Source organism: Cyprinus carpio, chromosome B9, assembly GCF_018340385.1.
Source record: "Cyprinus carpio isolate SPL01 chromosome B9, ASM1834038v1, whole genome shotgun sequence".
Classification (NCBI taxonomy): domain Eukaryota; kingdom Metazoa; phylum Chordata; class Actinopteri; order Cypriniformes; family Cyprinidae; genus Cyprinus; species Cyprinus carpio.
Genome location: NC_056605.1, coordinates 9,224,086 through 9,248,822, shown reverse-complemented (window position 1 = coordinate 9,248,822; position 24,737 = coordinate 9,224,086). Strand labels below are relative to the sequence as shown.

The window sequence follows — 24,737 nt, the reverse complement described above, 5'->3', positions numbered from 1 at the left end:
GCACAAACGACCTATATGGTCGTTTTTTGTTGGAGGACAGGCTCGTCAACACCTTTAAATGATGATATCAAATATTTATTAGATTCTCCCTGTGCCTGTGTGGGCTTCCTCCAGATGATTCGGTTTCCCCTTGACAATCCAAAGACATGCAGCATAGGTGAATTGGATGTTATAAGTCATGGGAAGTCATGGCCTAATGGTTAGAGAGTTTGACTCCTAACCCTAAGGTTGTGGGTTTGAGTCTCGGGCTGGCAATACCACGACTGAGGTGCCCTTGAGCAAGGCACCGAACCCCCGGGCACCGCAGTATAAATGGCAGCCCACTGCTCCGGGTGTGTGTTCACGGTGTGTGTGTGTGTTCACTGCTGTGTGTGTGCACTTTGCATGGGTTAAACGCAGAGCACGAATTCTGAGTATGGGTCACCATACTTGGCTGTATGTCACTTCACTTCACTTCACTTCACTTCATAATTTGCCCATATGTGTGAAAGTATGTGTCTGTGTCTATGTGTGAGCCCTGTGCAGTATAGGGTGTCCCAGCCCGAGACGCTGGGAGAGAAAATAGATGAATGGACTGACAAACCTAGCATTCTCCATTAAAAAATGGTTTCAAGGATGGTTTCAAATTGATTTAAAGCTTCATCTATTGAAAAATAATTTTGATTCAGTTAAAGAAATATCCTTATTCTATGTATGTATTAAATGCATTAATATAAGTTATTAATTATTAATACAAGTAAAATAATCCAAACATTCCAGATATGGCTGAGGCAGACTTTATTATTATTAACTATAAAAACCAGAGCCTGTGTAATGATGTACAGTATAACCTTTATTATGAACTCTGAATGGACTGATTTTGTAAATATACATTTCTGTTTAAAGTTATATATCTGACAGTGTTAACTAAAATATGGGTATAGCTTTAAAAAATGAGTTATGTTTCATATTTCTAATTTTATATAATACACAATTTATAATGTGTAATTATTTATATATAAATTGTTCAAAAGTTTATGGCCAATTAGATTTTTGTTGAAAAAACTGTATATATATATATATATATATATATATATATATATATATATATATATATATATATATATATATATATATATATATATAATATGATTATATATAATGTTGATTTATGATGTTACAAAAATTATATTTTAAAGCTGTCCTTTTCTTTATATTTGTCATACTGTAGGCTTCTAAAAAAAAGAAAGTAAAGAATATAATATCTAAATGGTATAGTATTTAACATATATAGTGAGTGTCATCATTTTGATCAAGTAATGCTAAAAGAAAATGAGGATATTCTAATCATTATCTCTGATTCAATTTAAATGGAAATGCTGCTGTTTTCAAAACTAAAGGCAAGTTGTTGGGTAACACATTTTGTCTCGTGTCCTAGATCAGTGATGTATTTTGATACTGAAACTGTCAGGGAACTTACAGGGAAACCCTCAAATGGAATCATACTTTGAATGCCATTGTGTGTGTGCTATTTACTGGATTTTTACTTCATGTTGATCTTTTGTGTAACCCATGCTGTCATTAAAGGATTTCTTTCTTATTATTACTGCCTTTATCTCTGATTCCCTAGAGGCTGTTGAGTGGACTGTGTGATCTCTTTCTAATGATGCTCTGTTCACTGGCTTCATCACAGATCGCCCTGCACACAAGGCCATGAGCTGTAAGTCATCATGCTCCTAAATGTTAGCGCCATGGCAACCAAGAATAAAGGGGTTGAGAAATGGCTTTGGAATCACAAGGCTTTAATTTAGGCTTTGTTTCGACTGTGACTTCATCAATGACCTGTGCAACAGTGTGTGATATATGACAGTGGTAGGGACACGGGCTGAGTGATTAAAGTGTGATCTAGGTCATGTATTCCTAATGGCTGATGCTCTAGGCTGCTAACACAAATAAAGGTTCATTTGAAGGTGACAAGGGAGCTAAAGTTACTGTGATAATCATGCTCTATATCAGCAGTGTGCCTTTGATCAAGGCACTTCAGCCTAGTTCAGCCCAAGGAACTGTACATGCAATTGATGCTCCATAAACCGCTCTGTAGAACATCATCTGCTAAATGGCAAGTGAGTAAATGGAATTCAATATTTTTCTTAGAAAAATTCAGGATTCAAGGCTAAGATCTGTTTCTGTTATTCACAGGAGGAAAATATATATATATATAAACAATATTATAAATACTTTAAAATTTAATTTACTCCTTGATGCAAAGCTGAAATTTCAGCAATCTTACTCCAATCTTCAGTGTCTTCAGTCTTCATGATCCTTCAAAAATCATTCTGATATGCTGATTTGATGCTTGGGTAAACTTTTATATATATATATATATATATATATATATATATATATATATATATATATACATATATAATGTATATATATATATATATATATATATACATATATAATGTTATATATATATATACATATATACATGTATATATATATATATATATACATATATATATGTATATATATATATATATATATATATATATATATATATATATATATATATATATATATATATATATATATATATATATATATATATATATATGCTTTATGACAAACAATTAGAAAATTATTCAGATTTAAATGATAATTACAAAATATAATCAAATTTCCATAAGGATGTGAAATTTTTCACTAGATTAAATTTAGCCATTTATAGACCTAGGAGAGGGTGTGGTCATGGTGAAACTTCCGAACATTTGGTATCTATAAAAAGCCCTGAATGTGCTCTGTACAGGAGATCCAGACTTAATTTGAACTGAACTGGAATTGAACTGCTGATTTCATCTGGCCAGAGGAGAACTGGAACCCCGAGTGAGTCTGGTTTCTCCCAAGGTTTTTTCTCTATTCTGTCACCGATGCAGTTTTGGTTCCTTGCCGCTGTCGCCTCTGGCTTGCTTAGTTGGGGACACTTCATTTACAGCAATATCGTTGACTTGATTGCAAATGATTGCAAAGATACTATTTAAACTGAACTGAGCTGCATGATGACATCACTGAATTCAATGATGAACTGCCTTTAACTTTCATTTTGCATTATTGACACACTGTTCTCCTAATTAATGCTGTTCAGTTGCTTTGACACAATCTGTATTGTTAAAAGCGCTATATAAATAAAGGTGAATTGACTTGACTTGACTTAAAGGGTTACTTCACCGCAAAATTAGAATTTTATCATTAACCCATTTGTGCCCAAATTTTTCTGAATGGTTTCATGCATATAGTCATGTTAATAGTGTCCTATGTGAACATGTTCTGCATTTATTTTTCACAGGTTTTAGTTTATTTTCTCGAAAATCATATTAGAATGTGCGGCAACTATAGTTGCCGGTGGGCAAATATGTTGTATTCATCCCTTCAATGTAAAATTTGAATAGGAGGATAGCATTTGGCATCTAACTCAAAATAACTGTTTTCAACAGATCAATCTTTATTCATAAACAAATTAATTATGCATAAAAGTTGAAGAACATTCAATGCAAACCCCCCAAAAAGTTGCATCTAGCTTATAATCTCTTGAATATGAAAACACAATAAATCCGTTTGTCTTATAATAGTGGAACATAGTTCAGAACAAAGAGCAGCCATTAAGGTGACCCAATAGGGTATTGTGTATCAATAAGTTAATTAAAAGTAAATAAATAAAAATAAATAGAATTAAGAAAATATTACATCTATATAATAAAAAAAAACCGATATACCTGAAAGAAAATTACGCATTTAACTGTTTGGTTACCAACATTCATCTTCAAGTTGCAAGCTTATGAGTTTCTTTCTTCTGTTGAACACAAAAGAAGATATTTTATCTTCTTTTGTGTTCAACAGAAGAAAGAAACTCATAAGTTTGCAACTTGAAGATGACACAATGATGATAGAATTTCCATTTTTGGGTGAACTTTCCCTAATATAAGCATTTTTATTATAAGTAGTCTACAAGGAGTACTGCAGTGAAGGTACACATAGTTTTATAAATTCACATAAAACATGTTTGCATACTATACTTTGTGATGTAAATATGTAAAATATCACATATTTTATGAATAGGCACATATTGATTAGGTCAAATGAATTAACCCTGACAAAAGTCCTTGATATTCATGAAATTAATGATATTTAAAATATATGATTATTTAAATAATTATCATGTGTACTCTACACCCATGATTGTTTGTTTATTTACTTTGCAGGTATTTTCATTCTTAGAAGTATGTTAGTTAAATGAAAATAAATAAATAAAAATAAATAGAATGAAGAAAATATTACATCTATATAATAAAAAAAGTATACCTGAAAGAACATTATGATTTTTTTTAGGCCCATAGTATTCAATGGCAGACTGTAGTAGGTGATTTCATATAATATTGTAAATGTAAAGTCATTACTTGTCTGAATTTCAGCATTACAATGGAATCATAAGCTACTAGTCATAAAATGAATTAGGGTCCTTGACCAATTAGAATGAAATGCATCCAAAGTGGATAAAGGGGCCTCAGTATTTTGCCCCTTATGAGACATAATGTCATAAAAGGGAGAAAAAGATCATCTACAGCAATTATTCCCATGTGTTAGCTCTTTATCTTTCCATTCTTCCTTTTGTATGACTGACTGAAGTTAGTAAACTGCTGCTGTCACTTGAAAACTGGAAATTCCCACCACCCATGGCAAAAGCAGACACAGAAGTGGGGCAGTAGAGCTGTGGAAAGATTGCTCTCTCATCTCCTCCTTTTGACAAATTTATTCCCTATCAAATTAAGGTCTACTATACAGTAGAGATGTCAGTTAAAGGGTTAAGTCATGTTTTAGGTGGGATATTATGAAAGCAAAAGGCAGAAAACAAGACAAATAACCTTGATTTATTAACCTGTTAACACAGTATACACCATTTCCCCATGATATGTACTTACAAGTTATTTGCCCACCGGCAACTATAGTTGCTGCTTGGACTTTTGACTAAGTATAGAAAAAACGTCTCGGTTACGTACGTAACCCTCGTTCCCTGATGGAGGGAACGGAGACGTTATGTCGAACGACATATGGGGTCTCACTTGGGAGGCCAATCATCTCTGAGTTTAAGAGAAAACGCCAATGAAAATTGGCTAGTGGATTTTACATACCTGAGCCACTCCCCATGCCTATGGGTATAAATAGGCGACAGGTGCATCCACTCATTCAGGTTTTACGCTGAGGAGCCGAGAACGTGTCCCGGCAACAGCGAATGGTTCAAGGTTGTGGCATGGGGACATAACGTCTCCGTTCCCTCCATCAGGGAACGAGGGTTACGTACGTAACCAAGACGTTCCCTATCTGTCGGTCACTATGAATTATGTCGAACGACATATGGGGTCCTATGGAAAACGCCACAGCCTGAACATCGTCACAACCCTGTGGCGCTGCAATTGTCGACAAGCCGCAGCGTGTCACAAAAGCTACGCTTAAGGTCGTGACCTTCCCAAAGCCCCAGCGCAAATTCACTGACCTTGGTACCGAAGGGGACCAAAAGGGTGAGTACATCGCTGCTGGTGAAGGCCATGCTGCTGTTCCACCCACAAAAAGTTTTTGGAAGGGATTTCAACCTTCAGTGAAAGATTGCTTCAAATCTTTCCTATTTGTTCTTTCAGCTTGGCAGAACGATAGGGAAGCGAGCCTTAGGAAAAAGGTCGCTACGGAGACCACATCCTGCCCGCAGGGAGGTGACATGTGGAGATACTGATATGGACTGGCCCAGGGGGCAGTACTACATATGGAATGGGTCTCTTTAGGAAAAAGGTCGTTGGAGTAGGGATGGAACAGCTGCCAGAAGAGACTGACAGAGCGGGTCTGTCAAGGGAAGACACGGGTTTACCAAGAGGGAAACCTTACCGTGGAAGAATACACATATGGGATTACCCGTAGGGAATCGAGCCATATGGACACCTAGCCCAGTACAGGGGCTGACCGGAACTCCGGGCATGCTAACACCAGTACTGGGCCTGGAGCCAGACTGCTCCGCCAAGTCTGACCGCCGAGGGTGCTGGAGGATGCTCGACCAGGGCACGCCAACCGGGGAGCTCTCCTGGGAGAAGAAAGGCGCTCGCATCCCCGTGTTAGGGGGAATGGCGCAGCAAGCGTGAAACCAAGCCAGTCCTTCCCGCCAACTACCTGTTACCCAACACACGGGAAGAAACTGGCTCTACACGAAGGTTGTAAAACCTCGCGAAGGTGTTAGGTGTCGCCCAGCCCGCAGCTCGACAGATGTCTGCCAGAGAGGCGCCGTGCGCCAGTGCATAGGAGGAGGCCACACTCCGTGTGGAGTGGGCCCTCACCCCCAGGGGGCACGGCTCACCTTGGGAATGGTACGCCAAGGTGATGGCATCCACTATCCAGTGGGCCAACCTCTGTTTGGAGACAGCCTTCCCCTTCTGCTGACCTCCAAAGCAGACCAGGAGCTGCTCAGAGCTTATGAAGCTCTGGGTGCAGTCCACGTATATGCGAAGCGCTCTTACGGGACACAGCAACCCCAAGGCTGGATCTGCCTCCTCCAGGGGCAGCGCTTGCAGGTTCACCACCTGGTCTCGGAAGGGAGTGGTGGGAACCTTGGGCACGTATCCAGGCCGGGGTCTCAGGACAACGTGAGAGTAGGCCGGCCCGAACACAAGGCACTCTTCACTTACCAAAAATACTTGGAGGGTCAACGACCCTCTTGATGGAAGTGAGCGCGACCAGGAGCGCTGTCTTGAGAGACAGGAACTTAAGCTCGACTGAGTCTAGCGGCTCAAAGGGACCCCTCTGAAGTCCAGCCAGAACAATAGAGAGGTCCCAGGAGGGAATCAGGGGTATCCTAGAAGGATTTAACCTTCTGGCACCCCTCAGGAACCTAACGATCAGGTCATGCCTCCCCAGGGACCGACCATCCACTGCATTGTGATGGGCTGCAATGACAGCCACATACACTTTCAAGGTGGAGGGTGACAGCCTACGCTCCAACCTTTCTTGCAGGAAAGAAAGCACGACTCTGACCGAGCATCTCCGGGGGTCCTCTCGGTGAGAAGAACACCAATTCGTGATCAGACTCCACTTCAGAGCATAGGCCTGCCTAGTAGAGGGGGCTCTAGCCTGAGTGATAGTGGTCCACCACCGCCGGTGGCAGATCACTTAGGTCTGCCGCGTCCCGTCCAGAAGCCACACATGGAGGTTCCAGAGATCTGGACGCGGGTGCCAAATGGTGCCCAGCCCCTGAGAGAGGAGGTCCCTCCTCAGGGGGATGCGCCTGGGAGGGGCTGTCACGAGGAGCATGAGTTCTGAAAACCAGGTCCGGGTGGGCCAGTAAGGCTCAACCAACAGGACCTGTTCCTCATCCTCTCTGACCTTGCACAGTGTCTGTGCTAGCAGGCTCACTGGGGGAAACGCATTCTTGCGTAGAGCCCGAGGCCAGCTGTGTGCCAGTGCATCCGTGCCCAGGGAGGCCTGGGACAGGGAATAGTACAGCTGGCAGTGGGGAGGACTCGTGGGGAAGCAAACAGGTCTACCTGGGCTTCCCTGAATCGACTCCAGATCAGCTGGACCATCTGGGGATGGAGTCGCCATTACCCGGGGAAAGTGAGCTTATGTGAGAGCGCATCGGCTGCACGATTGAGCTCCCCAGGGATGTGGACAGCGCGCAGCGACTTGAGCCGCATCTGACTCCAGAGGAGGAGATGGCGGGCGAGTTGAGACATGCGACGTGATCGTACACCGCCCTGACGGTTGATGTACGAAACAGCCGCAGTGTGGACCACTAATGTGGACATCGCCTTCCTGGACCACTAATGTGGACATCGCCTTCCCGAGGGACCGCGCCGTGACTTTCGTCGCCCATAAGGCGAAGTCATTCGCCGTGCGCTGCTCCTGCATCAACCTCGGGTCGGTACCACCCTCGTGCATTGCTTTTAGCGCCTTGGCTTGATGTACCTGCAGGATAGCCATGGCATGCAGGGCAGAGGCTGCCTGGCCCACAGCACTGTAAGCCTTGGGAGCCAGAGCCGCCGACAGCTTACAGGCCTTGGACGGGAGACGTGGACGATTCCTCCAAGTGGCGGCGTTTTGTGGGCACAGGTGCACCGCAACTGCTCTCTCCACCTGGGGAATGTCCACGTACCCCCTGGTTGCCCCGCCATCGAGGGTGGTGAGGATAAAAAAAAGGGAGACGAGCGACTTCTGGCTGTAAAATGGGCCATCCACGAATTCGTCACCTCTTCATGCACCTCCGGGAAGAAAGGAACCGGAGCAGGATGCGGTTGTGAGCCGCGCTCCGCGCCGAGAAACCAATCATCCAGCCATGAGCGCTCAGGGCTGGACGGTGTAGTCACCTCCAGCCTGATGCTCACGGCTGCCCGGGCAAGCATGGCTGACAACTCTAAGTCTTATTCCGAGGGGGGCAGCCCTGCCGAATCCTCATCCTCAGAGGCCGATAGCCCATCCCCCGATGCAGCAATCGACATCTGATCCTCAGGCGGCCCACCGAAAGACACGCTGGGGCCGCCATGAGACGGCCCAGCAGAAATCAAACGGCAGCCGCACGGGACATGCGCTGTGGGAGGAGTGAGAGGTCCGTGGGGGCGTGGCCCGGCGGAGAAGCTCTCACTGTCACCCACAGATCTCCCAGAGCACCAGCCGGCGGTCCCCTGCTCGAGCCAGAGAAACCGGGACGGGTGGCGACAGAGGGGTCTGCTGCACTCCCCTTGAGGAGTGAGAGACGCGATCGCAGCGATGCCATGCTCATACGCCCACAATAGATGCATGAGTCATCCACGAGCGCTCCCTCAGCGTGTTGGACACCCAGGCACTGCAGACAACGCTCGTGACCGTCAACCGAGGACAGGGAACGACCGCATCCAGAAGGACACGGACGAAACGGCATCTTGAAAAGACGCGAATCGTCCGTGATTAGCTCTTTTAGAAACTGCTCTTTTAGCCGAAGCGCCCAGGGGAATCACCGCTGCAGGGACACCGCTGTAATGCGCCGTCACGCCGACCAGGAACAGACTTTCCAAACACAAAGATGAACTGGCTTTGTAGTGATAGCTTATAAACTACTCGGCTCCGAAGCAAAAATCTGAATGAGTGGATGCACCTGTCGCCTATTTATACCCGTAGGCACGGGGAGTGGCTCAGGTATGTAAAATCCACTAGCCAATTTTCATTGGCGTTTTCTCTTAAACTCAGAGATGATTGGCCTCCCAAGTGAGACCCTATATGTCGTTCGACATAACTCGTAGTCACCGACAGATAGGGAACTATAGATCTCCTGGAAGATTTGTTTTGTTTGGATGATTCTAGAGACCTTTTTTGTTTGATTATGTAGATATATATATGTCAACAAAAAATACTTATTAGTAATATGAAAATTACATTTCTTTGGGAGGGTTTGCCTTCGCCATGCTTCCTGGAAGGTAGGGGTATAGGAACTGGACAGCCTCATGTGACAGGTAGGAAGTGAATACATTATTTTTTTTCTTGAAATCCTTTATTTGGTTGTTTGCTTGCGTGTCATTGAGAAATAAAACACAGATAACATCTAGACAAATACTTACAATAGGAAAATGACAACTATAAACTGCGGCAACTATAGTTGCCGGTGGGCTTAAATGGGTTAATCACTTACCACCATGTTGTTCCAAACCCGTAAAAGCTTTGTTCGTCTTCGGAACACAATTTAAGATATTTTGGATGAAAACAGGGAGGCTTGAGCCTGTCCCATAGACTGCCAAATAAATAACAGTGTCAAGGTCCAGGAAAGTATGAAAAGCATCGTCAGAATAGTCCATCTGCAATCAGTGATTCAACTGTAACGATATGAAGCGACGAGAACACTTTATTCAACAATTCCTCTCCTCTGTGTCTCTCCAAATCAGCGTAGCGCCATTTTGGCAATTCTGAGCACTACGCAAATGGTGTACACTCTTCTGTGTCAGCCATGCTGTGCTGATGTGCTGTTTGCTTTCAAACCAAAGCATAATTACACATAAAAAATGTATCCTTGTGGTGCAGCTGATATAGAAGAGCGTGCGCTACCTGCGTACTGCTCAGATTTGTCAAAATGGCGTTGATTTTATTTTATTTCTTGTTTAAAATGCTTCCCAACTGTATTCCTCAAGTCCAACTCTGTTGCTGCCGGGAAGTTGGTTATCAAAGCATCTGCCAAATAAGAAGAAAAACAAAGCACAAGAAAAGCTTTTTGGCATAATTTTTTACTTTAATTACACTAATTGCGACAGGGAGTCATTCTCTTTTGCTTGGATGCCTACTAAAAACAAAAACGAGAGAAGCTCTCAGAGAACAGTGCAGTCTTTTTAAATGCCTCTTTCTGCAGCGGACCCCCCCCCCCCATGTTGAATTTGGACTTGACGGATTTTTTTTTTTTAACCCTAAAATATAATACAGATTGATGGACAGATTGAATACTTATTATTGACACCACAATGTTTGATTAATGTTGAACGTTTTGTAGGCTTTACCTGTCCAGCATCCTTCTGCCACTGTCTCTGAGGTTTCTTCCCTTAATTTTGCACAACTTTGACACCTGAATAACACATGCCAATGTCAGGCGGGTAGTATTATATGTGTCCATGTTCACGTTTACCAACCTTAAACACTGTACCCACTGACCTGCAAGTTTTCCATCACTAACCCTTTAAAACTCTTTATTCCAGCAGTTTAACTTTTCCCTATAGTGCCCTCCACAATCTGTCTCTGCCTCCAAAATTGTCTGGCACAACTGACTTCATAACAACACAGTGATAGCTGCTGTAACAAAAAAGTAGCCCAGTACCCACATTAACCTCAAATGTACATGAAATAATAAATTCACCCCTACTGTTTTATTACCTTATGTTATCTGTTTGTACTGTTTAGGTTTAATGCTGCATTGCACATCTAAGATATTTGCACTATTTTAATACTGCTGCAAATGTTTTATAATTGATACATTTATATTGCCATTTAAAATCATTTGTATTCTTAAGCATTACTATCAATTTTTTAAGTTTCAAAATAAATCTTATTGTAACATTACTTGTACAATGACAAAGATATTCTATTCAATTAGCTCACGCTCTCTCTGTATCTAACAAACAATTGTTCAGTCATAAATTCAATATAACAATGAAAATAAATGATGGACTTTGGCAAAGATGAGAGCTTTAGTGAGGATGTTTTTTTTTTTTTTTTTTTTTTTTTACCATTGCTGCCCGAATCATTTCAATTTCCAACCCCTTTTCCAGATGTTGAAACTCCTCCTCAGTTTCTCTAATTGTTTCTCCAGTGTGTTCGCTTTATAAATTAATATGGATTAATTTTTTTCTGTTGTTTGTTTTTTCGAATTTTTTTTCGATATTTTACAATCGCCTGTATAATATATTGACTGACAATATGTGGAAAGATTTGCATAACACCACCTGAATGTTCACACAAAGAAAGAAGGCATAACCTTTGATTCTCACTGTTGCCACCGGCACCATGTCGTGGAGATGCTGTATCTAAGAGAAACTACTTTGTTTAGCCTTCAAAAAGAGGACATAAATAGAAATCGGTGGTTAAGTTGTATTTACAACACTGTTTCAGAACAGTTTAAACCAAATGTGTGCAGCACATTTTATGGAGGACTGTTTCCTGATCCTGGAAGAGAAGACTACAATGCCGGCTGTTCTGACTCACAGTCTGTAAGTACGTTTACATATGTACAGGATTTGCCACTGATGATTCAAACGCGAGTTTTGAGCAGTGTAGAGCAGCGGTTATCAATTCCAGTCCTCGCACCCCCCTGCTCTGCACATATTTTATGTTTTTCTTATGGCTTCAGACCTTTGTTCTATTCGAACATAAGTGCCCTGCAAAGTGGACATCAGAGGATATTCCGCCATGATTACAGTTCGAAGCAAACATATATGTTCCATTTAAAGTGCATTGAAGTGTGCGAGATGTGAATTTAAATTGTATTTATTTATAGAGGTCTGATGTCACACTTGTCCGTGTGTGAAGACGTTGCGCCAGTGCAAATCCGTGAATGAATTTTCCGAAGTGAGGTAAACTTTAACAGATTTCCCCTGCTCAGGGAGTAGGGAGCAATGAACACTGTGTAGGGACCATGTCAATGGGAACACAGTTCATGCACTGAGTCTCACTTCTAACGAGCTGATTATCTGAATCGGCTGTGTTTACAAAGAGAGACATGCAAAATATGCAGAGCTGTGGGACGCGAGGACTGGAATTGAAAACCGCTGGTGTAGAGTAGCGCTTGTTGTTTGTCGTTTTTCTGATCAAAAATGCAGACATAGTTTTATGTTTACGCGGCGCGTTGCAACACAACACTAAAAACACAGTATAAGTCATTATAATCCGTAATTATGTCTCCCTTATGCCTCGTTTGTAATGGGTTAAATTGTTATTGTCTTGTCACGCCGGTGTTCTGACTGGGACATGCATCACAGTATGGCAAGGGGCTTAACATTTCCTTCACACGCTTGAGGCATTCAGCCAATCACAACGCACTGGATAGCTGGCCAATCGGTGCATACCTCACTTTTGAGTTTGTAAACCGATGAGCTTTGTAAAAAACGAGGCGTTTCAGAAAGGCAGGGCATAGAGGAGAAACAATAATTTACAGTATGTGGAAAATAATGTGTTTTTTAACCTTAAACCACATAGACACATTTCATTACACCAAATACACAAAATAATGTTCTTTTTAGCAAAATCATATGACCCCTTTAAATGTTTCAAAAGTTTACTTGCATTTGATAAGAAGCTGCATGGGCGAAAGTTGCATGTAACCAATTTTAAGGCTATTTTGGCCATGCTCATGGCTAGGGCTATAGCCAAGCCATTAAAATTCTCAGAGAAATTCACTAAAATAGAATATCCACTACAAAAGCAAACACTCCATAGCTGGGTCTCAGGAGGATTTATGCTGCATTATTATTAAGGGTTACAAGTACACACATGCAGTGTTACTCTTAAAAAGTATTTAATTAACAGAATCAAATAAGATCTTACAGGACAAAGTGAATTTCCATTTAAAAATCACAATGTCAGATATGATGCAAATCAATAACAGGTCCTACAGGACAACATAAAATCCCATTAAATAAAACACAGTCTCCAATAAGATTCTAAGCATCGAATCAAATCCTATAGGACATAGTAAAATTCTATTAAAATAAATCAGAATGTCCAATAGGATTCTAAGGATCAAATAAAATCATATAGGACAAAGTGAAATTCCATTAAAAAATCAATCAAAATCTCCAATAGGATTCTAAGGATCAAAATAAAATCCTATAGGACAAAGTGAAATTCCATTAAAATCAATCAGAATGTCCAATAGGACTCTTAGAATCCAGTAAGATCCTAAAAGATAAACTGAAATTTCAGTAGGATTTTTTGAGAAGGGGCAGCTGCGGATACAGTCCATATACATGATCTTCCCGTATCAAAATAAGAGTCTCTGCTCAGGCAGTGTAAACAACAAAAAAAGGTAAGAGTCCTTTTCCATTGTTCAGTATGCATAAGATATTGTTATATTTGTGTATATATTTTCTGTGGGCACCACACTAACAACTGTTTCAATTTCCATTTAGGACTGTGACTGCATCACCGGCACCTTGCACAAGAAAGGCACGTGAGTGTCGTTGAGTCTTGAGCTCGCTGTAAAATCATACTGAGTAAGTGCACAGTATAGTAATTGACTATATGGTACTATTGTTTGTGGCTGATAGTGCTAAAATGTGGTTTCTTTGTTACTGGCTTTCTGTTTTCTCATGAAGTATGCATACTAAAGAACTGTGGTAACAAACGTGCAGGTTTTTGATTCACAGGACATTAATTGATGGACTGGAGTCGTGTGGATCACTTGTGGATTTTGTTTCATCCAAAATACAACACAAATTGTTGATCTTGAGTTTTAAATGGAAATCAGTTCTTGACTTTCTTGAAGTGTCAAAATGAGTCAATCATCCTAAACTGAAAGTAATGATATTAATAGTGAAACATGGCTCCAGGGGGTTAATAAATGCCTCCTGAAGCAAATCGATGAGTATCCCTTTAATTCCAGACAATATTAAGGTTCAGTTTGTGATGGTCAAAAGTATTTTTGTTTTTTTACTGAACTTAAATGAGATGCATGACACTTTCCTGTATTAAAATGCATAAAACCTACAAATAACCCAGTTGGAGGTGGCAAAATCCAAAAGTGGGTAATGTTGTGGAATTGATACAGGCTGAAAATGGGGAGTGTGGTTCTACAGTAACATACCCATCTAAAAACTCATGCATTTACCAGCAGGTCCCCATCAAGGTCCAGAAGACTATCAAGGCATATTGGGAAAAAAATTTTAAAGCCGATAAGTTCTAATTGGTGATGCAAGGAGAAATAAAACTCCCTTGTTGGAGTTTTCAAATAAAAAGCAATAAGTTCACAACATAAGATGCATACAAAAAATCTGCAGTGCTTCAGGGAAGTTAATCTTCAAGTAAAAGTCTTGGGGCAGAGACTCCGATTGACTGAACAATTTATAGCATCATGGGCAATGGATTCCACTTAATTCGTTAAAACTGAGCTTAAACCAAGATCAGTTTTTCTGTCTTTAAAGGTTAAGTTAATATTTCCCTACTGGTGAAAAGGGAGATCTTCCTCCTAGAAACAGAAATAGGTACAGTAGGACTACCAGTTTCCCCACATTTACAGCACATTCAGATCTTAATTTGATAAACTAGACAAGAAAACCAGAAACAATAGGTTTTACCATTTATTTAAAAACCAGCTAAAGGTTTTTCCATTTATTGAAAACCAGCTAAAGTCTTCTGTCGCTCTTGAACCATTACAGAACCGAGTGAGGGCTTGCCTTCCCACTGAATGCCTAGAGAAAGCAAATACCCAAGTTTAGTAGAGCACTTGAAGTGTCAAAAGCAATCTTAAAGTAGCTACCTACCCCCAAAAGGAACAACATTTCCACCATCAGGACCACATGTTGAGTCACAGCAAACCACAAGCCTGGTGGTTCCCATCAGCAGCAAGCCACCTGCAACAAGAAAAATCAGACACGGCACCTTCAAACGCGTTCTTAAGTAGCATGAACATACCCATTGGAAAAGGAACAGGATTTGCGGAGAGCATCACTGGGTGCAGAAGCAAGAGTGGCTTTCACAATACAGGTTATGTAGATCTGCAAGAGACACAGGTAAGGTCACAAAAACCAAAGCAAATGGGAAGAGAAGTCAGATGTCATTCAACACATAGTACGTACAGAAGGACTGTATCCTCCCTGGACCATAAATGCCTCCAGCTGGAACCGGATCTTGTCTTCCTGGGTTTGAGGCATGAAGCGGGAGCTGGAAGCCATAGACTTGGCATCCACAGGGCACCTGATAAGTAGTAACAAAGAACTCAAGATCATCTATAGTATTTGAGTAACTAGACCTTACCCTAATTACTCAGGGACAAAGCTGTGAAAGGAGCAGCTCAAGTGCATCATGCATGCATGCTGCGTCCCAATGTGGCTACTTATACTATGCCCTTAAATATATACTCTTTTGGTAAAAAGGTACAGTTTTGAGTGTGTACTGTAGTAGAAGAGTAGGCAAGCTTTGGGACAAGCTCATGTCCATACAATTGCATCTTTAACAGACCACCGTCGCGTAGTTACACGCACCCTCTCACTAAAATGGGCCTGTTAACCTTGTTTCAGTTAACATCCTCCACATTGCATTTCATACTGCATTGAGAGATTAGTACATTGATCTACCAGCCGTGGGTCTTTATGTGGAGAACTCTGCTCATTTTGCATTATGTATTTAAAAGTTAGTGGCAAAATTAAAAGGTTAGATTAAATTTAGACAGTCTGAAATTTCCTGCGTAACTGTTTCTTGCACACTAAATCTTTAAACTTCCCAATAGACAGCCCATACATTTAAATTCCTGGGTTTTTTAATTTTTTATTTTACATGTACCATAATTAGTTCCAGGACAGCCTGATGTACAAGTGTTTTAATCGCTCAGTTCAGTCTTGGGACCTTGTATTGACAATTTGATGTAGAAGCACAAATTCTTTATACAACACATGACTTGGGTTAGACGAACCATTCTTGGCCAGCCTTAAGGGGTTCTTATGACAAGATAGTAGAAAAGTTATCCATCTTTGAACAGATTTTAATTTGGTTGACATTGTTGCACAAGAAATAACACAAATTTATTGGCAGTTTAAATCTTGATTAGCAACTAAACCCTTTATCTAAAACCCTCTACTTAACCATTAGCTGCACACATCCACCAAGTTTGTACTCTTTCTTAATTCATGTTTGTAGATCAGAACCAAATCTTTCACCAAAGGGCAATGGACTGTGGGCAATTAGCCATTAATTAGTGTGCACGGATCCAAATTTCAAAAATCTGAAAGACCATCCGGGGACTTTAGGCATACTATTTTTAACATTATGCTTTGGGACACTTATTTTACCTTCATACCATTTAGGATGGACATTATGAACATTGGGATGGTGATTCTCAGGTGATGAGAAAAAGCTTACCAAGAGGAACTAAAAAAAAAAGCTTCTAGTCACTTGATAGTTGATTCACCCTAATTCTCAGTGGTCAAATGAGCTAGCCATCCTACAGATTTCAGCTCCAACCCCAATCAACCACCTGAACCTGCTAATCAAGGTGTTCAGGGCTACTTGATAATTACAGACAGGTGTGTTGGAGCAGGGTTGGAACTGAAGTCTGCAGGACGGTAGATCTCCAGGAGCAGGGTTGGAGATCTTTGGAGAATAAAGTAAGGTGACTTTACCCATGATTCTCAATGAAGGAATATCTCAGAAGAGCATTCACATCAGGTACTTGGGTGGCCACACAGCTGTCCACAAACACACACAGTGGGACGTGGTTGTACACCATCACAGATACTTCAATATTAATAGTATCACCCAGGAAGTACAAGTTTGCAGGCCTCTGTTAGGACCAGTTATCTGCAAGAGGAAAGAACAGTTTAAGCACAGCCTCATTCAAAAGGCTTAAGATCTAAAGAAACTGCACAAACCCATCATGAGCTTTAGGGAGAACAGCAACACTTCCTCGCCAACCTCTGTTGAGGCATAAGGGACCCAAGTTGACTTCAAGGCATTACTGCTTGCATTATAGAACCTGCAGTTCAAGGAGGTACCAAATAAACACTCTTCCAGTTTTAACACCACAATAAACAGTGCTGGAAGTCACATCCAGTCACTTACCTTTGACAGAGGCATTGAACACCAACAACTGCACCCTCGGCAAAGGTAATTGGAGTTCCAGCAAATGCCTCAGTAGTGTAGGTAAGAGCAAAGGTGTAGACAAGCTCATCCTCAGTCATCTGTAACAGATTGATGTGGGTACCAAAAGGGTCCTCAACTACTCTTAAAATGTTCAAAAAGGTGTTTTAGCAGCCATGCTAGGACTACTTTTGGTTCCCCAAAGAGTTTTCAGTAAGCAGTTCTTAAAAAAAAAAAAAACACTAAGGAATGGAAAGGTCCTATGACCATTAAATATTCAGGTTACAATTGACAATAAAGGGCCTTATTTTTGGTGTACAAATAATCCAGTAAGATTTAACAGTTCTTACCATCAGCACACTATTGCAGTTCTGTAGTTCATATTCAAAGATGAGCACCCTAGAGGCAGAGTCCTCATCAACAACAGGATAGCCTCCCCTAGACAAACGATATGGCTGGATCAGCTGACCATTGCTAAACAAATCCTTTTTTACCTCCACAAGAACTCAGTTCTCACCGCATTGAACAGCCACACTACTGGGAGTCACAGGTTGCCTCAACTGGAAGCCCACTGCCAACTCGCTTTGCACCTCTGGAAAAATGGGAAAAACCTCCAGTCCAAAGGCTTGACTGGCTTGGCTTGACTTTACACAAGTTGTGTTTGTAAACATTAATGCACTGTGAACTAACATGAACAATGAATGACTATTTTTATTAACATTAACAAAGATTAATAAATTGTGTAATAAATGTATTGTTCATTCATGTTAGCTAATACATTAATGTGAACAAATGACATCATATTGTAAAGTGTAACCATTAATATTTATTCATCATACTGTTGAACTTGACAGTATTTTCTCTCTTGTTATTTCATAGGAGCTTCAAAGAAGACGGAGAAAGCCAGAGTCTTGTGCCCTGCTTTTATCAGTATCCTTATGTTCGTTGGTTGAAAAAGAAAAACTCAATAAACAAAGTAAAAAATAATTTGACTGATATATGAGGTTTTCATCTACTCGCATTCACAATTTTACGATTAAACTTTCACAGTCCGCCTTTGATAGACAGTTAATTTGTGATGAAAAGCCAAATTATTCATGATGCTGTGCAGAATCAGAGAGCTGCAGCCAGCAAATCGCACCAAAAAAGCTCTGCAGGGAATACACGAAGAACCATACTGTAATCAAGTTGATCTCTCCCTACACTCTCAAAATACTTATTATAAATATTTGTAATTGTATATAAACAAATAATTTAATTGCAATAAGCTTAAATATATTGTTTCTTTAGATATTAATTAACTACTTTATGTAGTTTTATGTCACCTTTTTTTTTTGTTATTATTTGATTGCTATTTGCAATGCTTTATGGGATAGCAGTTCTTTCCCACATTAAACCTGTTAAATCCACAGTATTGTACCTTTTTGCTTCAAATAAAGTTTGCAATGTTGTGATTCACCTGGCTGGTTCGTGATTCATAATGGTTCATAATGCTTTATCAAAGACTTTTTAAAATCCCTATGGGAAAAATAATGGAAAAATACTTCTCGAATCAGTGCCACTGGAAAGTGGGAAAGCACTAATGCACTCTATAAGCACATTTAATGCAGATACTTGTTCCATGTACTTACACACCAGTGGTTTCTCATACTGTACATTATCAGTCTGCTGTTCTTTGCAACGTAAACAAAGGGTGTTAACAGGCAACCTGTGTTGGTCCTTGGTCATGTACAAAGCAAACACATCATTCAGCCTGGCGTGGTCCTCGTAAATTTCTAAACAGCACCGTATTTTCATTATTAAGAACTCCACAGTCATAAAACTGTAAACATGCCCTTGAGAGCTCAGGCTTCAGGAAAAGTCTGGTAAGTTTAGGCACTGTGACTCTGACGGCTGTGCAATGTGTCTAAAACCCCCTGCTCGGCTTGCCAACGCTCGCAGCACGTGTCTATGCCAGCTGATCTCTCTGACCTCAGTAATCTGACCTCAGATCATTAAATGCACAGATGCAAATCCAGGCAGAAAATGATCCAGTTTGTCCCTGAAGGGGTTTTAAATAGCACAGCAGATTAATCATGCAGTTTTTGGTGTGTGTTTGCATACTGGTAGCGGAGTAAATGTGTGCATATGCTTTTGCCGTTGATTGGTGTTTTCTCTTATGCCGCTGGCATGACCATCCTCTTCCTGTTGAATTCTGTTTACAGTATGTTATGATGATCTATTTTAATCAGCATTTAGATTAGAGATTTAGCATCGGGGAGGGATTTGTGTGGAGGAAGGAGGGGTGATTTAAACACACCAAATCAACGGATTTCCAACACAGAGCGACAAAATTTAAAATCCCAACAGATGTAAGGCTTAAATCATGTAGATTGCCAGGAGTTTCCTTGCTCTTTTTGGTTAACAGAGTCCAGCACACTGCTGTAGCCTTGATTGCCTTAATTAGCCATTCCAGTTAGCTATTCTGCTTTTTTTCATGAAAGTTTGATTTTTTCCCTCTTTATACTTAGCCTACTTCTATGTCGGTTTTGTTTTGTTTTTATACATAGCACATATCTTATAAAAACATTGTTATGATGATGTTAGTAGGTGCAACATCTTAAAATCTTCCATTACCGTGTCCACAAGTATGTCAGATTGCTTTGTCACATTTCAATTTTTTCAAAAATAAGGTGTTTAAAATAAACAGTATTAGTGAGAAAGAAACATGAGACTCCTGCATTGCCACTTTATATTTCCTCAAATTACATCAACACTACATTTGATCCAAGTATCTCAGAACAGCTGACTTTATCAGTATTCCATGTTTTATCCCGCCTTACCTGTAGGTAACTAGTATTATTATTACATTATTCTTGTTTTGTCATTTTTCATAATGTTTTAGTGATGTATTAGTGTCTATTCAAAATGTATCTTTCATTTACAAAGATATGAATAATCCAAATTCACAAGTTAAATATTTGATTGTAGCCACTGATTTGCCACAGTAGAAATAAAAAACAAACAAACAAACAAACAAACTTTTAATAAAATATACATTGGCTGCACATCCATGTTTTGGTAGCATTTTCCTAGGACATTTGCAAAAAGCTGCACCAAACTATGACGCATATCACCAAACATTGTGACACATTTTGTGCAGTGTTTCAGTCCAAAGAACTCTTCAGGCATTTAGGGACAAAAAAAATGACCTCAGACACTGAGAAGATTTATGTTAATATCATTCCGCTTAATATTGTACTTCACTAGAAAAGCTATCATGCTGAAGTTTCAAAAAGTAAGTAATGTGGTTCACTTCCAAACAGGAAGTTCACATCAGGTTAGTACAGCAGTCTAGTAACTAAACACACACAGGGTAAAGTGCTGGCAGACATGGTCCACTATCCTTCGGGGACATGCCTTGCAGTCAATAAAGAGCTCACCTCAAAATTACAGATTCTCCACAAGCCTGGTAAGATTTAAGATACTTGAGACTGAGAGGAGAAAAGAGCAGAAATGGGATTCTGAAGGGAGGACAACCAGAGGGAGAAAGCGAGCTGTACTCTCTGCTAATGAATGACGTACCATACGTTTCTATTAGTTTCAGACTCTCTTGACTCCTTCTCTCTTGAAGAATCAGCATGTCTGGTCCGGCAGAGAAATGAAAGGCTAAGGGGAATGTCATGTCCACGGGCAAACTCATCTGTCACTTCTTATTGCCGATGGAGTTTCTCACATGCTTCAGCTCCTCTCGTATTGTTGTAACAGATGCGTATATGTTCCTGACGCAATGGAAAGAGGTCGCAGGTGAACTAATCGATGAACCGAGACTCAGTGCTGTTTTTTTAATCAGTGCACTACGCAGCATTTTAGGGCCGAGTGAGCGGATATGGCCCTGACATGATTAGTTTTTTGGAAGCTCTGAGAGCTGATGTTATGGCAGTGAGCACAGGCCGCTTACTCCGGCCAAAATGAATGGAATTCTTTATGGCATTGCATGGAAATGAACAAATGCTCTTCAGAATAAAGATATGATTAATAAGTAATTGAAATGAGAGACATTATGTCTCCATAGAGCTGTCTTCGTACCTGCTCGGGGCTTTAATAATAGATGTTTCCTGTACCTCTTCACTATTTCGAAATGGCCGTGTGACTAAGCACTTTCCCCCCCATTTTTACCCTCTTATCAGTGTCTGGCAGCACAGCTCAAGATATTCTGTTGTTTTAGAATACTATATGATTCTGACATTCATTCAGATGACTTCATCTGCCATTTAATGGTGTTTGTCTCTTTCACAGCACAACCTCAACACATTTGATAAAATTAATGTTAACCCTAACTTTGGCTCTTATTTAGTTGAGTAGTTTTAGAGAACTGTGATGGGAAAATTAAACCGTGTTTGTTTATGAATGTTACGGGATTTATGGGGGACATATTTGTATTGTTGTCAAACCAGGCCATTACAATGGTATAACAACATAAATCTGTTTTAAGAGGACAATTTCCTGAGTCCTCATAATTAAAATATTTTTAAAAACATACTTAAAATGTTTTATCAAAAAATGTAAAAATGCAAGAAAGTTAGTGTGAGGGATAGGGTTAGTTTAGGGGGATAGAATAGTTTATTATGTCTATGGCGAGTCCCCATAAAACTTAAAACCAATGTGTGGGTGTGTAGGTGCCCCCAAGTCAGGTTTTTCCTGCATTGCTGGAACCAAATGTCCCCACAAGGATAATAAAACATGAAATTACCCACACTGTGGGGAACAATCAACAGTTCTACAAGGAATACAGCTTTATAAACATACTAGACGTTTTTAAAAATGCAAAAAGAATGGGTTTCGGTGAGGTTTTTAGGTTTAAGGGTAGAGAATAGAAAATCATTTTAGCTTAGTCTGAACAAAGAGAACACCATGATAGAAAAAACAAAATGTGTATGAGAGAAAGAATGGAAGTCACAAAACCAGTCAGAATAGACGCTGGCAAATTACTTACATGGCATGCTTGAAATGATTTGCAGAATTTATTAATTCTAAATAATTTCCAAAGTACCCCAGTCGTGTGGTACTAAAGACCCTATTCTATTCTTTTGTGGAATTACAAGACTGCTCTTCTCTTGTTTGCAATATTAACTGTTAAATACATTTTTTTTAATCTGCTTTCATTCACTGACCTCTACTGGCAAACCTATGCAGTGCAAGTATCCACAGCATAAGCTAACACAGTGTTTGCGCCTTCTGAGCCAAAAGCAGATTTGAACCTATTCTATGTAGGTATGTATGGATCCTATCTATCTATCTATCATCTATCTATCCTATCTATCTATCTATCTATCTATCTATCTATCTATCTATCTAATTTATATCAGCTAATTTTGTGTATCAACTAACTTTAAAACGTTAATTTTCCAATAAATAAAATTAATAAGGGCCATTTCACTATATATATATACGATATATGGTGAAATGGCCTTTATTCAATAAATAAATAAGGGTCATTTAACCGGAATGGGTGCCATTTGCTTCCAAAATTCTTCCAAATATATATTACATAAGTCTCACCCACTCCTGACAGCAAAATTGATATATTTGGATGACTTTGTAACATTTACAGATGAAAAATATACCTGTGACGTGTGTCAGTTATGCACTGAGGAAAAGACAGTAGGTTATCTCAAATGCATTAACAGGACAAATAATCACTGTTTGCCATTGTGGATCGATTTGATACATGATCGACATTAAGGGCTGCTTAAGAATAAGCCTGCACATCAAATTACCTGACCTGACTTATGAACTGGATCAAAATTAGTGAGATTGCGTGAACTTAAAAGGTTGTTTATTAAGTCGCTTTAGTCTCGATTGATTTGTTAGGTTATGCTAAGTCAGGTTTTGGACTTTAATCCCCGCTTTTCTTAGCGTCTTTTACGAAACAGCCTCCAGATGTGATCTGTGATACACTGTATTTTGCCCCAGTTAAGGTTTAAAAATTACGTTTAGGAACGAGTGAGCGGATATGGCCCCCTGAAAAAAACGCAAAAAACATTCCACATAGACCTAATCTGTTTATATGATATATAATGTGTATTTTCTAGTGGTTAGAGCTATACTGATTGTATAACATATATAAGATAAATGTGTAATAAACGTATCTAGCTTGAAATTAATTGGGCTATTAAATGTGTTGTAAATCAAGGTCTTTGCTCATAATAAGCCTGATGGGGCTATAATATTAGTCTAAAAAAATGGAAAGTGGCCTGGGTTTAAAGGTTTTTTTTCACTCTCCCAGATGAAAGATTGGCATCGTGAAACAATGGCATCGACGATTGGCATCGTGGCGATTTCTGTGATCATGGCTCCTAATCGGTGGTCCTATGTCGTAAGTGGGATAGGTTCAAAGACAGTCGTTGTCACAGCTTGCGACCAAAGATAGCCTACAATACGTTTTTCTGGCAGTGTCAAGAAATTCATCATGATCATTGCACAATGTGTTTGCAGTTATGATCCCCACTGACCAACCCATTAAAAAGTGTGACATGAAATCACCGCGGACATGGCGCTAAAAATCCTAAAACTGCTTACTTCAGGCTCTTATTTCGTCCACTATCGCCACTCTCACTTTCCCAGCTGTCAAAGTGTGATTCATTATGCTCTTGTTGTTACCACCAGTGCATGCTAATGACGTTTTATACTTCTATAGAAAACGTACGTTGTAGCCTACGGTCAATAGGTGACATCATCGTACGTCTAACATGCATGTCATACCCAAGTTTATTAGAATCCATGTCGCACAGCTTGAGGACCAGCGATGATCTTTTAGGATAACTAAAATCATGCCGTGTGTAGAAGGCTTAACAGGGGGCAGAGGACTGTGAATTTACAAGATTCTAACCACGTCCAGAACCAGTCAATGACATCATTGCTCTAAAGCAATACAAGCCTTGATACGCGATTCACTGAAAGCTCCCGAGAATACTCGACACAAGCATCTGATACCCCCCGACGTCGGCACAGAACGTAAACAGCACTAGTGCTCCACCATCACGCATGCTTAGCTTCCGGTCTACCGTTCACTACCTTGAAACCAACGCCTGACTACTCCCCTGTTACTTACCTGCAGAGGAGGTGGAAAGAGTACGAAAATGATTCTACTTCAAATACCATCCGTTAATGAAATTTTACTTAAGTAAAAGTAAAAGTAAAAGTACCCCAGTATAAAAAATCTACTCAAGTCAAAGTAAAAGTAGCCTGTTTAAAATTTTTTGTTTGAAAATAATCAGTAAAAAAATTACTTTTTTAACCGTGGGAGGTGGAGGCCCAAAAATGGGGATAGGCCACGGGTTTTTGTCTAAACGATCTAACAGTATCTAAACTCTGCAGGGCTGTGATGCCCTCCAGGAACACGTCTCCAGGTTTGACATCCCCTCACTTCAACGGAAAGTTGCATTTAGATG

At 40.1% G+C, this 24,737-nt stretch overlaps 1 protein-coding gene and 1 long non-coding RNA gene across 2 annotated transcripts in view; one reads left to right on the top strand and one right to left on the bottom strand.

Moving 5' to 3' along the window:
* LOC109105473 (unconventional myosin-XVI-like) overlaps positions 1–24,737 on the top strand; it is a 736,220-nt gene that overhangs the window by 298,553 nt on the left and 412,930 nt on the right.
* On the bottom strand, positions 15,048–16,664 carry LOC122138447. Its single transcript, XR_006155569.1, has 4 exons — positions 16,588–16,664; positions 15,309–15,426; positions 15,145–15,227; positions 15,048–15,083 (listed from the first exon to the last, which is right to left on the bottom strand). It is a non-coding gene; the product is annotated as an uncharacterized LOC122138447 (long non-coding RNA).